Raw genomic sequence first — 13,451 nt, forward strand, 5'->3', positions numbered from 1 at the left:
TATCAAAAGGAGAAGCGGACGAGGAGGTGGAACCGGAATTGTCAGCAGAGACAGATGAGGCTTGAGACTGAGCCTCCAGCTCAAGCTTTCACAGCCTAACGGCTTTATCTGCCTCTATCTCCAGCCTTCTTATTTCGAGCTGAACCCGCCTGTTCTGGGCCTTCTCCTCAGCCTTCAATTGAAGACGTGCCAGCCGCACCTTCAGCCGGGCCCCGTCCCGTGCTTCTGAACTTCCAGAGGAAAGGGGATCATAGCGAGGGAGCATGCACAGCGTCTTCCCCCGCTCATCTCCCACACTGTCATGACCCGTACCATCTTTATGGTCCCCCTCAAATGAGGAAGTTTGACTAGGCTCAGCAGAGACCACAGGCACTTCAGGCAGATCAGGGACTTGCATTAGACCAGCCTCCACCAACTCGTCTACTACCCGCTTTTTCAGGTCACTCTTACGGAGTGTTTTAGAGACCTGTAGCTTAAGGTGTTCTGCAATTTGCAGCAATTCGCATTTGCGGCAGCTCTCAAGGAGCACAACAGATGGAGCTTTTAAAAAATCCTCTAAACAAAATGGAGCCGACATGGCGCTCAAAACAGGGAAGAGGGCAGAAGAAGAAAACAAAATGGAGCAAAACACACGTTCTGGGGAAAAGGAGATCTCAGACGAGCCCCCACTTATGTTACAAACCCCACTGCTAGGCGTCAGGGGAGGAGTAACATAAACAAGCCCCCCACACAAACTGAGTAAAGTAAAAGGTTTTAATTTCAAACTTTAAACAGAAAACCGACAGGGCTGTTCAACAGACCACTGGGCATATAATTATTACATAAAGAACAAACGAAACAGTCACGCGTAAAAGCTAAGGGTTAACTAAAGCAGGCTGGCAGCACACAAAATAAAAGCTAAGGGTAACTAAGGCAAGCCAGTATCACAAAACTCTAATGAAACTAAGTTCAGCTGTATATCAGGTTTAAACAAAGAGCAACACAGCAAACAGGTTTAACAAACAAGCTTCACATGCAAAGCAGACGAGAAGGACACTGCATGTTCACTTCAAAGCAGCAGTTCCCCCTAGTGTGAAGGATCTTCAGCCTTTTATACTCCCAGGTGCAGACAATCAGCCAGTCAATTGGTCATGGAGTGGTCATGGGATCGCCAGGCAGCAAATCGTCCGCGAGGTCTGGCACACTGTGATCTGCATAATCAGAATCAGAATCAGCTTTATTTGTCACAAGCAGGTTGCCCTGCAGTGAAATGGGACCCCCCGACCTTACACACATAACACAGACATCACATGGGGTTACAAGTCGGAGATCGGTAGCGTTACAGAAAAGAACACTGAAATGTACACAACAACGGGAGGGTACAAGAGGAAAAAAAGAGACCTCCACTCATGCTGTGCTTCCATGGTAGGACAGCACGAGAACAGGAAACAAAAAAAACTCCTCTGCAGAAAAAAAAGCACATTAATGGCCACAGCACAACATTATGAAAGACATGACAAGCCACATGGTTGGGTAGGGGATATCATAACACAATAAACACAGTGTGCACATCTGATCTGGGACTGCTGCAATCTTTCGACTGCGCCGCCAGCTGACCCGATGTCCAAATCATGGGGGAGGTAAGCATCGAAGGCGCTGGAAGGGGAGGGGGGATGAGTGAGTGCTTATCAGTGTAAGTGTATGTGTGTGCGTGTCCATAGTTCAGCAGAGACAGTGTCCTTCGCCCTATCAGGCTAAGTAAACAGTCCTCCAGCCAATCCAGGTGGCCTTGCATGGGATGGGAAGAATAGTCATCACACAGTCGTTATCAGGGAGTGATTGTTCGGCTCCAGCCTTGGGCCTGCAGCTGGCGCCGTGGTGGTGTCTGCATTACGATGTTGATTTTGTTGATTTTTTCATGCGAGCAGCCCAGGAGAATGTCAAGCTGCTCTTTAACACTCTGATGCTGGTCTCTCAATCTCCCGTTGGAGAGCCGCGAGCCTCCCCATGATGGTATCAAACTTCTATTCCATGGTGTTGTCATTCTTTTGATTCTGAGACCTCACAACTGCAGTGAGCCGTTCCGCGATGTGTTCCAACTGTCGCTCAAGGGTCTCATTCTGAGCAGGCCTCTCTTTGATGTATCCCCCCATACGCTCAATGGTGTTGTTTTGAGTCTTCACAGCAGCTGTAAGCGTCTCCAAGGTGTTAACCATGCTGCGTTCGTTGTGAGAGGTCGCGCCTCGTCCCATCGTTTCAATTCCAGCGGGCAGCCTTGGGGGGGTTTGAACAGCTGTCATGGTCCGCGGCCCGGCGTCCGGGGTGCTGTTGGGATGCCCACGCCCACGGGCGTGGCTGCTAACTCTACACCTGCATCCCATCCCAGGCGATCACCAGGTGGACTATTTAATCCTGCCCTACCTGCTGCTCCACGCCAGTCCGTAGTCGCCTCTCAGCGGTAACGTACACTTGCGGGAAAAAACCCCTTATGACAAACTGTCCATTGGAACTGACTCTGTTTTACCCTGTGTACTCAGATCACAACTCGGCGTTTTTGCGAGCCACCTGCCTGTCCACCTGTCCGCCTGAGATCCGGAAGCACTATCAGCCTCGCCGTCTCGACCCTTTTGGAGGCCCCCCCCCCCTTCTGGTTCACTCAGCCCGGCTACCTCCGTAAGACGTATACTCCACCTTCCCTCGTATGCTGCCTTTTTTCCGCACCCCAGTAATCTGTTTCTCCTTTTGTTTTGCAGCTTCTCACAGCCCCGCTCTCGGCGTTCCCTGCGCAGTTCACCTCCCCAGCCCCTCGGTTTTTTCTGGCTCCATACGTTGTCTTTTCGGCTACCCTCACGGGACACCTTTAGTTGTAATAAATTTGCTTTCTTTATTCCCTCCTACCCTGGTGTGTGTGTTCTGCTTCTGGGTCCAGCTTGCGCACGGAACTTCGGTTCATGACAACAGCCAGTTCCACTCTCTTATTTCTCCGATAAACCAGGGCCAAGCCAGCTCCGATCAGCAAGAACCCTGTTATCATGGTTCCGAATAGGTAGATATCTTCAGCGTCCTTGATCGACAGGCACATGACCCTCCAGTTCTGCCACCCGTCCATCGTGTATCCGGCAGGGAAAGTCCCTCCAGGGCACTCAGGCTCTCCCGAGCCCAGACTTCTCGTTGAGAAAAGGGTGTCAATAGCATTCAGAGACCAGTTGATCAAATCCATAATTCTCTTTTAGGTTTTAGAGAACGACAGTGAGAGACTGTTCCAGGGAAAGTAATGCACACGAGACAAGACAAGGACACAGAGGCTAAGCAGGGAAGATAGGGGTAAGAAGGCTGGCACAGGACTCCCAGCAGCCAGTCATCCACGAGTCCTGGCACACTTAGATTTGCACAAGCACAAAAGGGTAGTCTCACTCTCTCCGAGACCCAGGGCCGTAACAGTATTGTAGTAATACTTTTCCAGCACCGAACTAAGAAGTAATTGGCTCTGTGGCTTTGTTTTATCAGACAACTTCCCATTCTCAATGGGACTCATTAAGTTCTTCAAGAACATGTAAACAACTTCACCAAACTTTATCAGTTGATATTTTTGTCTGTATGATCTATCATCATACATCATACCTCATACAGAGGTGGGTAGACTTAGTAGTGTAGATAAAATAATAATAAAATATCATTATTATTATTATTTGTATATAACTTTCCATAACCAAAGTGCTTGCTGGTACAGGAGAAGCACTTCTAGTATATATTCTGAGCCCAGGCCATGAAGGACAGGTAATTAGTAAAATCTTAAAATCAATTCTAATGCAATATGCTAATTTTTCTTAGTCTTTAGAAGATGTCTAGCTGCTGTATTTTGCACGATCTACAGTCAATTTAATGCTTTCTGAATGATACCTGTTAGAAGACCATTACATTACTGTATTTTTTGGATTATAAAGGTGCACTTTAAATCCTCTAATTTTCACAAAAATCAACAGTGCACCTTATGTATGAATTCTGGCTGTGCATACTGACCTTGAACCAATTTTATGTGGTACACAGTGCTCAAAAATCTGTGAAAAAATGTCTTAGCACGGGTCCAAAACTCTGTCCGCTTCAGGTCTCAAAGTCAAATGAACACTGCAGCATCACTGAGAGTTAAAAACTGTCTAAATTATTTCACCTTTAATAAAATGGGTGTTCTGTTTTACAAAGTGTCACAATTACATTTAACATCCAGGTCTTCATGAAAACAGAATTTAGTAAATTTAACAGAGTTAGAAATTAGCATTGAATTTACACATTACACTATACAATACACTATATTATGTTTATAAATAATGAGTTATGGAAAGTTCAAAAGAATTTGACTGCCTGCTCAACCATTTGGTTTAGCATATTTTGAGAGACTATATATAATAAACTGGAGCACTTAGCTTAACTCAACCTTATTGAGCCATCTCTACCACTTGGTTGAGTTATGTTATCCTAAAAAAAAAAAACACTAGATGGCACTGTGTCAGGATATGGCAGGCCTCATCTGCCACCCTCCAACCAGGAAATCAGAAAGCAAAAAATCACTCTGGACACATGGACTGTTTTGGCTAAAATTTTTAAAGGTAAGTACATTTTTCTGCAGTATAAACATGTCAGAGTCTTTACTGAACATGATTATGTCATTTGATACCTGAAAATAGCTGTAATAAATCCATAATATTTTTTAAAAACATGCTCAACCAAACGGTTGATTTGTCAATTGATGGTAAGAGTAGCAAAACTTAGCTAATGTTTAGAACTGTTGTTTTAACATATGAAATTGACTATTTACTATTGAATATAAATAATTTAATGATCTATACATGTAAATATGACATGTTTAAATTTGGATTTGCATTGGCACTGTTCGACCAAATCGCACAGGTGGAGCCACTTTGATGACAGACAAAGAGCTGATGAAGAGAGGGCGTGGAGCTTTTGACTACAGGTCTGCTGAAGGTGTGATCGCAGTTAAATGGTTTGACAACAAATGTGTGAACCTGCTAAGTAATGCTTCTGGGATCATGCCACTTTCAACTGTCAAACGCTGGAGCAAAGAGTCCAAGGCGAAAGTTATGATCCCATGCCCATCACTCATCCCTGCATACAATGAGCATATGGGAGGGATAGATCTCTCTGACATGCTGGTACACCTGTACAAGACCCCAGCCAAGTCTACAAGATGGTACCTGCCATTCTTTGGTTACATGCTTGATCTGTCCATTGCAAATTCCTGGCTGGTCTACAAGAGGGAATGTGGACAACTAAACCAGAAACCAATCACACTCAAAAGATTCCGCCTGGCAGTTGCGCATAGCTTGAAACAAGTCAACAAGCCAGCATCCAAAGTTGGCCGACCATCATCCAGCTCTCCACCACCACCAAAGAAACCACAGCCAGATGTGCGATATGACTGCTTTGGGCATTGGCCACTTCACTGTGACAAGCGAGGCCGATGCAATTACTGTCCAAAGGGCGTCTCAAGATGGAAATGCCAAAAATGCAATGTTTTCTTGTGCTTGAATGCCAGTCAGGAATGCTTTGCAGTGTACCACCAGAAGATCTAATCATCAAGGGGTATTGGTGAAGTTGCATGAACGGCAAAAGAAAAGAGCCAGAACTGTTTCAGTGTGTTCTCAAATTTTTCAGTGCAAAATGGCAATGGTATATAATATACCACCAGAATTTTCTGGAAAATAAAATAAAAAATGTTAGTGCTGTTCCAACACTACAGTGAAAAGTTTATGTTAACAACAGGTCAAAAGTGAATTTGTATGTTTATGAATTTTCGGTAATTGCAGATCAAGTTTTTGATCAAATTTACAATATTTTTGTGTTTTATACATTTTGTGGTTTGTTATTATAACGCCCACTGTTGAAATGGAATCCAACAATGTTTGATGTTTTACTACCACAATAAAGTGGGTCAAACACAAAATCGGGTAGTTATTGTTTTGCAAAATGAGTATAACCTTTACTTTTTTCTACTAGTTATGTCTGTAGAACTTTATGTAGTTGTACCATAGAGAGACATCTCAACCGTTTGGTAGAGGGTAATATTTAAAAAACTATAAGGTGTGTATAAATTTTTTTTTTGATTGTGATCATTATTGACCTAAAGGAATAGAAAATATGAACAAATAATTTTTTCATTGTATTTTTCTTGGTGAGGCAGTCAAAGGGTTAAAAAAAACTTTCTTTTTTTTTTAAGTATTGTAAACTTCATGTAGCTGGTGGAGGTGACTTTGCAATTGGTCATGTGGTCAGCCGTCGACCATCACAAGCCACAACGTGAGCGTGTGTCAGTGACTGTCTATCCTTTTTCTACAAATACCTACCACATTACATGAAGAGATACACCAAATGGATAGATGGACAAATTAAAGGCTTCAAAATGTTCTGATGATAGGATCAACAGAAAAATCTAAATTTTTACCCAGAGAAGTGTAAATTTTAATTAGCTTATTTAGCTGCATAAATATATATAACTGAGAAAACAGAAGACACTGTGATGAATATTCACATTTGTCAGCATCAAAGAGAGACTTCTATTAATTGATTCATTCTACTAAATTATTTTTATGTGAATATACAATAGTAAATAATAATCTATGACAATAAAGAAGGGAAAATGTGAAATGCAGGCATATGAGATGTTTAGAATTTAAACATTACCAGAAACAGTTTAAGAAATTGTTTGTCTTTGTTTTATGACCATTATGTTGTCATCAATAGAAGAACAGAAATCAAAATTAACATAAATGTCATGACATTTCTATAAATTTGATCTCTTTTCCTCTGTCTAGTATGTAAAATCGGAGAAAAGGTACTCCATTATCTAGTTTGCATTACAATTTAAAATTATTTGCCATACATTTGATAATAGGGCAGTAATACCAGTGTTATTAAACTTGACAACAATATTTTGATATGTTTGAAAATTTCATTCATTTTAAGTCCATATATGATTGGATTTAAAAGAGGATGGAATAAAATTGATTGAAACGTCAATGTCAAACGAAGAGTTTTTGATAGATCAGAATCCAGTCGAACTATAATTATATCAAAGAAAATAAAACAGGAAAAGTTGATTAACACCAGCAGGTGGGGTAAACATGTCTTTACAGCTTTTTTCCTCACTTCTCTACAACAATGGTATGATATTCTAATAATTCTGATGTATGTAAAAAGTATGAAAAGCAAAGGTAGAAGGGCAATGTTTATCAACATGACCATACTATATATAGATATTGCGACCGAGGGCACACACTGAAGCTTGTAAACTGAAGTGTTACAAAAAATTCCTGTCAGGGTAAAGCTACAGAGTTTGACATTCGAATACAACACACCCAGCACTGAGGTTTCAAAAGCAGGTAAAAGCCAAGCTAAAATCAGACATACATATATAGTTATTCTATTCATAATAACTGGATATTGCAGGGGTTTACATATAGACACATACCTGTCATATGCCATTGCTGCCAACAGTAAAAATTCTGAACCAACCGAGGTGCAATATGATAAACCTTGGAAAAGACAGAGTGGATATGATATCATCTGTTTTTCAGACAAAACATCAGATAAGAGCTTTGGATAGATAATCATGCTGTAAAGAACAGAGTTGATTAACAAAGCTGCAATAAATATGTACATTGGCTCGTGAAGGTTTTTGTGAGTCCAGATAAGGAAAACTATAGTGGAATTAAAGCAGAGTATCAGAATATAAAGTGTAAATATGATCACAAAATAAAGATATCTGTATTTGTGCAATTCTGCAAACCCACCTAGAGTTAACAATGTTACATTTAATTCACCATCCATTCAATGAACAAAAATGTTATTTACTATACAACTAGATGACATAAATGGTATTCATTAAAAATCAAATGAAAAGACAAGTCTTAATGTATTGTAGTAATGCTTTTCCAGCACCGAACTAATAAGTAATTGGCTCTGTGGCTTTGTTTTATCAGACAACTTCCCATTCTCAATGGGACTCATTAAGTTCTTCAAGAACATGTAAACAACGTCACCAAACTTTATCAGTTGATATTTTTGTCTGTATGATCTATCATCATACATCATACCTCATACCAAGGTTATTATCGTTAACAAAAACTAACGTAATAACGAAAACTAGAAGTGAAAAAACATTTTCGTTAACGGAAATAAAAATAAAAACAAAAAAAGGAAAACTAACTAAAACTGTAATAAGTGTTCACAAAACTAACTAAAATTAACTGAATTTATAGCAAAAATGTGTTTAGTTTTCATTGATGTGTGCGTGTCATACAATAGTCATGGGTGAAAATGAAGTTTAGTTTCCAGATTTTTTTCTTGCTGTCTAATTATGCCAGCAGGTGGCAGTACGTTAGTCGAGTCGTCTGTGTTGCTCCGTCCACGCGCAGAATCATGTCAGGAAAAGTCGGGAGAAAGCGCCAGAGTCCAATTTGGGATTACTTTGAATATGACTGTGTTTTGGATAAAGCAAGTGTCTTGTAGTGGAAAGAGACAAATTATGATATCAGATTATAATATATAATATCAGATTGTGAACCACAGTGCAATGTGGAAAGAAAACAATAATTAATGCATTTTAGGAGAATTATATTTCTTACATTTTTTACTGTGGAGAGGGGAACACTTGAAAAAGTTAGCAGAAAAGTGTGGGCTTTTGCCACAAAAGAATGGCAAAGCAACAATCCACTCAACTTTGTCACAGATGTCTGAAGTTACAAAGAACCGTGGTTATCTTTGAGATTTCCATTTCATGTTATTCCCTTCTGACTGCTAGTGGCATTGAACAATGTGAAAGACTCATAACAGCAACTTATCTGTCAGACAGTGGCGTGGGCCCTGCGGTCACATGAACCTGGCAGAACATATAGAAGTCGTTGTCTGGGATGCTGCTGCACAGATTTTCTCCAGTGGAAAAACTGTTATTGTTGCATGACCACACCACAATAGTGACAGATAACAACTGAAAGGGAAGGTGTACCTGGAACTTCTTACATGGGTTTTATTGTGTCAACAGCTCAGTGGGAATTTCACTCTCTGGACAAAGCCTTTTCCCTGTTCTTCACATTACAAAAAACTAAGAGCCGCTCTTTGCATCTGAGTCTAAAAGACTCAGTGCAGTCAAATTCCGTCCAGCAACAAAACTTGCAAACCACAAAAATCTTTGATAACTTTCTCAAAAATTTGATATAGTGTAACAATTACCAGTGATCAACTACCTGAATTGATTTGTTAGACTTACTAAGACATATTTTGAAAAACTAAATTCTGAAACTAATATTGCAATGCCCTGGCGTAGCGATCCCCAGCTACCAAGAATAGCAACTGGGATATGCAACGTCACTTCTCTGGTGGGGAAGGAGCCTGAATTAGTGCATAAGACTGAGAGATACTGATCAGATATAGTTGAGCTCACCTCAACGCATGGCTTGGGCTCTGGAACCATTCTCCTGGAGAGGAGCTGGACTCTGTCTCAGTCTGGAGTTGCCCTCAGTGAGAGGTGGCGGGTTTCAGAGATGGCACGATACCACTTTTTTATGTCCGATACTGATATCATAATTTTGGATATCAGCCGATACTGATATGAATACGATACAGTGTATTTTATAATCAATAAAACGTTTTGGGGTTTTTTTTTAATATCTTGCTGCATTTTGTGAAAGTTCATACTCAAGTTTTAAAAAGCAAAACACTAAAGCTATTAAAAAATACACTGCACCCAAAATATTTCTTTATTCAGCAATACTGATCAGTCTAATAAACTTAAACCTACACCATCCGCTCTAATCTGGTATTTTAAAGAGTACTTAGCAGAAATATTAAACACCCAGCAAAAACCACCCCCACCCTCCATCTCATAATGCTTATTATCGTGCGATTGTGGCTCAAGATTTAGGAGTTTGCCTTGTAATCGGAAGGTTGCCGGTTCAAGCCCCGGCTTGGACAGTCTTGGTCGTTGTGTCCTTGGGCAAGATACTTCACCCGTTGCCTACTGGTGGTGGTCAGAGGGCCTGGTGTCGCCAGCGTCCGGCAGCCTCTCAATATTATATAAACAAAAGTGTCCAACACAATCTGAGTGCTTGTGGGCAAGAATTAGTGTGCAAGTGGGTCGGGGGATTCAGTGAAAGGGCAATGGTAGAGCTCCAGAGAAGCACCCATGATCCTCTCTGCGGCTCTCTTTCTCTAGAAGGTTTTGATGATGGGGGTTGAAGTTCTTGCTCTCCTCAGTTTGTGGAGAAAGTAGAGTTGCTGCTGGGCGTTACTAACCAGTGATGCTGTGTTTTTTGGCTAGGAGAGATCTTTTGAGATGTGCACACCTAGGAACTTTGTGCCGCTAACCCTCTCCACAGCAGCACCATTCATGGTTAGTGGGGTGTGCAGGGTGTGAGTTTTCCTGAAGTCTATGATGATTTCCTTAGTCTTCTCCACATTTAGGGACAGCTTGTTGTTGCACGTCATTGATGATGTGACCTACCACAGTTGTGTCACTTGCAAATTTGATGAATAGGTTGGAGCTGTGTGATGGTGTGCAGTCATGGGTCACCAGAGTGAAAACAAGGGTCTCAACACACATGCAGAGGGAGCCCCCGTGTTCAGCATTCTAGTGCATGAGGTGTTGCTGTCGACCTGTACTGTCTCCTGTCTTCCTGTCAGAAAATGTAGTAGCCAGTTACAGAGTGAGGTGCTGATCCCCAGCAGATCCAGTTAGTGAATGAGTTGCTGGAGAATGATTATGTTGAATGATGAATTGAAGGCAAAAAAATACTGAATACAATTCTAACAAGCTTGAAAGTCAATATGTGTTCAACACAGCTTGAACTCTTTTGAGCAAATTTTACTGAATGTCTTTAAATAGTCTTCAGGAATAGTTCTCCAGGCTTCTTGAAGGGCATCCTAAACCAGTAATGTTGAGGTCCTGGTGCTGTGGACACCAGTCCATGACTGACAGTGTTCTGCAGTGTTGTTGTTTTTTTCGTTGTTGTTGTTTTTTAAATCCAGGTTATTGAAAGCCATTGCTAATTAGATATTTTCTAAATTATATCACATGGTGGATCAAACTCTGACATGACTTATGAAAGTGACCAACATTATTAGAGACAAGGAAACAGAAGCAGGGCTATGGAGTCAGAATACAAACAGACTAAAGAAGTCTCTCCATAAACAATCACTGCCCAGTATTTACATCATAAGTGCCAGAATGCTCAGAAATCAAACAAATAAGTTGGAATTTGTTTGATTCCAACTCATCCCCAGCATGTCCAGTTTGGAAGTCGAGGTATACCATCAGCTCGACTTCCTTCTTTTCTTGTGGCGTTCGTGTCGCATATATATGATGTCAGGGGACGTTTGGCGACATCGCTTTTATGACCCCACTCGGTGGTACTCAATTTAAATTTAAACAAGCTGAGTCAAGTTGAGTTGCCTTGAGCTGATCCGAGTATGTACTGATTGAAAAGGGGTATTACTGTGATCTCTTTGCACAAGAAAACATAGAGAACTACACAACCACTCTCCTGTTTTATATAAAGAACTGTCTGAATAGTGTCACTATTGATATTCTCCTGATAGAAGATTCACCATGGGCGTCTGTACCATGGGCTTGCTTACAAATCCAGGTCTTATGGAAATGTGGAAATTCTTAAAGGGAGATAGTATGTTAATCGTGTAGTATACCCTGAAGAACCTGGAGAGGTTAATTCTCAAACATCTCACAACTCTGGTGAGTAAACTGCTGGATCCCCTGCTGGTCACTTACTATCCTAGAATTGGGGTGAATGATGCAGTCATGTACCTCCTGCACAGATCACTGTCACACCTAGAGAGTACTGGAAGCACTGTGAGAGTCATGTTTTTTTTTTTCTCCCTTCCTAACTGCCACCTCCAGAAATTCTCTGATGATACAGTCATTGATGGATGTCTGAGGGGAACGATCTTGAGTATAGGAAGATCATCACCGACTTCATCATCTGGTGTGAATTCAACCAACCACCATCCATCGCACCAGTGAACATCCATAGTTTGGATATTGATGTGGTCGACACATACAAATTCCTGGGTGTTCACCTTAACAAGTTCCATCTGCTGGGCAAGCTGAGGTATTTTGGGTTATGCAGGACATTGCTGAGGACCTTTTATGACACTGTGAAGGCTTCTGCTACCTTTTATTTTGTTATCTGCCCTGGAGGTGGTAGCACAGAGAGGGACAGGAAACAGACTGATAGACTGGTAAAGAGCGCCACCTCTGTCCTGACCACTCCCATAGATCTCATAGAGGAGCTGGGTGAAAGGAGAAGCCAAGCTTTGCCCATTGTGCACACTCAGCCCATGCATGAGACTGTGGAGGCCCAGAGCACCTCCTTTATCAGTAGGCCGTTACGGACACAAAAAAATATAAATAAGGAGAATCTTGGAGTATTTTATTGTATAAAGTAACCATCTGTACATAGTATAGTACTTGGTCTTTTTTATGTTTCTTATTCTTTTTTTCTATTATATTGTTTTCTAGTATATCTGTAATTCAACTTTTTCTTCCTGCCCCTTTTACTGCTGTTAGAAGTAAATTTCCCTAGTGTGGGATTAAAAAGTCTATATTTCTATGTATAATGCTGGGTGGCTAGAAAGCTATGTTAAACATGGCAGAAATGAAATAAAAAACTTCAGGCAAACATATGTCAGGTCCTTTGGAACTGAGGCCAGGTTTTCTCTGTATGGTGAAACAAAAGGACTTCATTGCTGTAGTTTGGATCAACTAAATCAGATTCAGGATTTAATACAACTTTATTAGCATTTAGATTTTTACATTTTCAAATTACTTACTGACTATATTGTTTTTTCTTGGTGCTATCTGTTGCAGTAGAAAATAGGGCATGTAAAAAAGGCACATTTTACTGTGAGGCTTAACTGAGATTATATGACATGATAATATTTCCCTTTAACAAATACAGCTTAGGTTATAAATGCTGTGGTGTGCAACATGCCTCTTGCTACATACACAAAAAAATCCACCATTAATTCACCAAGTACTGTAAATTAAAGATAAGATACATATGCATGCATTACAACTATTGCAGTGTGTACAGTGTATAGTGTGTGTCAAATACACATTTGATAATTGAAAAAAACAGATTAGCAGATCATGAAAAGTAATAATCAGATTTTACATATTGATCCTATAAAAAGCAGAGGCTTAACATTTCTAACCCTTTAGTTTATCCATCCATCCATTTGCCATAATGGGGCATGTAATGCAGCAGTATTTTTTATAGGAGTTATGTCAGGCATAAAATTTTCATGCTACCATTATGTTGCTTCTATGGAGTGGACTTTTTTGTCCAGCACATCTCACAGATGCTAAACTGAATTGAGAAATGGGGGGTTTAGAGGCCAAGGCAACATCTCAAACTCATTATTGTGCTCCTCAAACCATTCCTGAA

The sequence above is a fragment of the Simochromis diagramma genome, unplaced genomic scaffold (assembly GCF_900408965.1).
Source record: "Simochromis diagramma unplaced genomic scaffold, fSimDia1.1 OVJJ01000091.1, whole genome shotgun sequence".
Lineage (NCBI taxonomy): Eukaryota > Metazoa > Chordata > Actinopteri > Cichliformes > Cichlidae > Simochromis > Simochromis diagramma.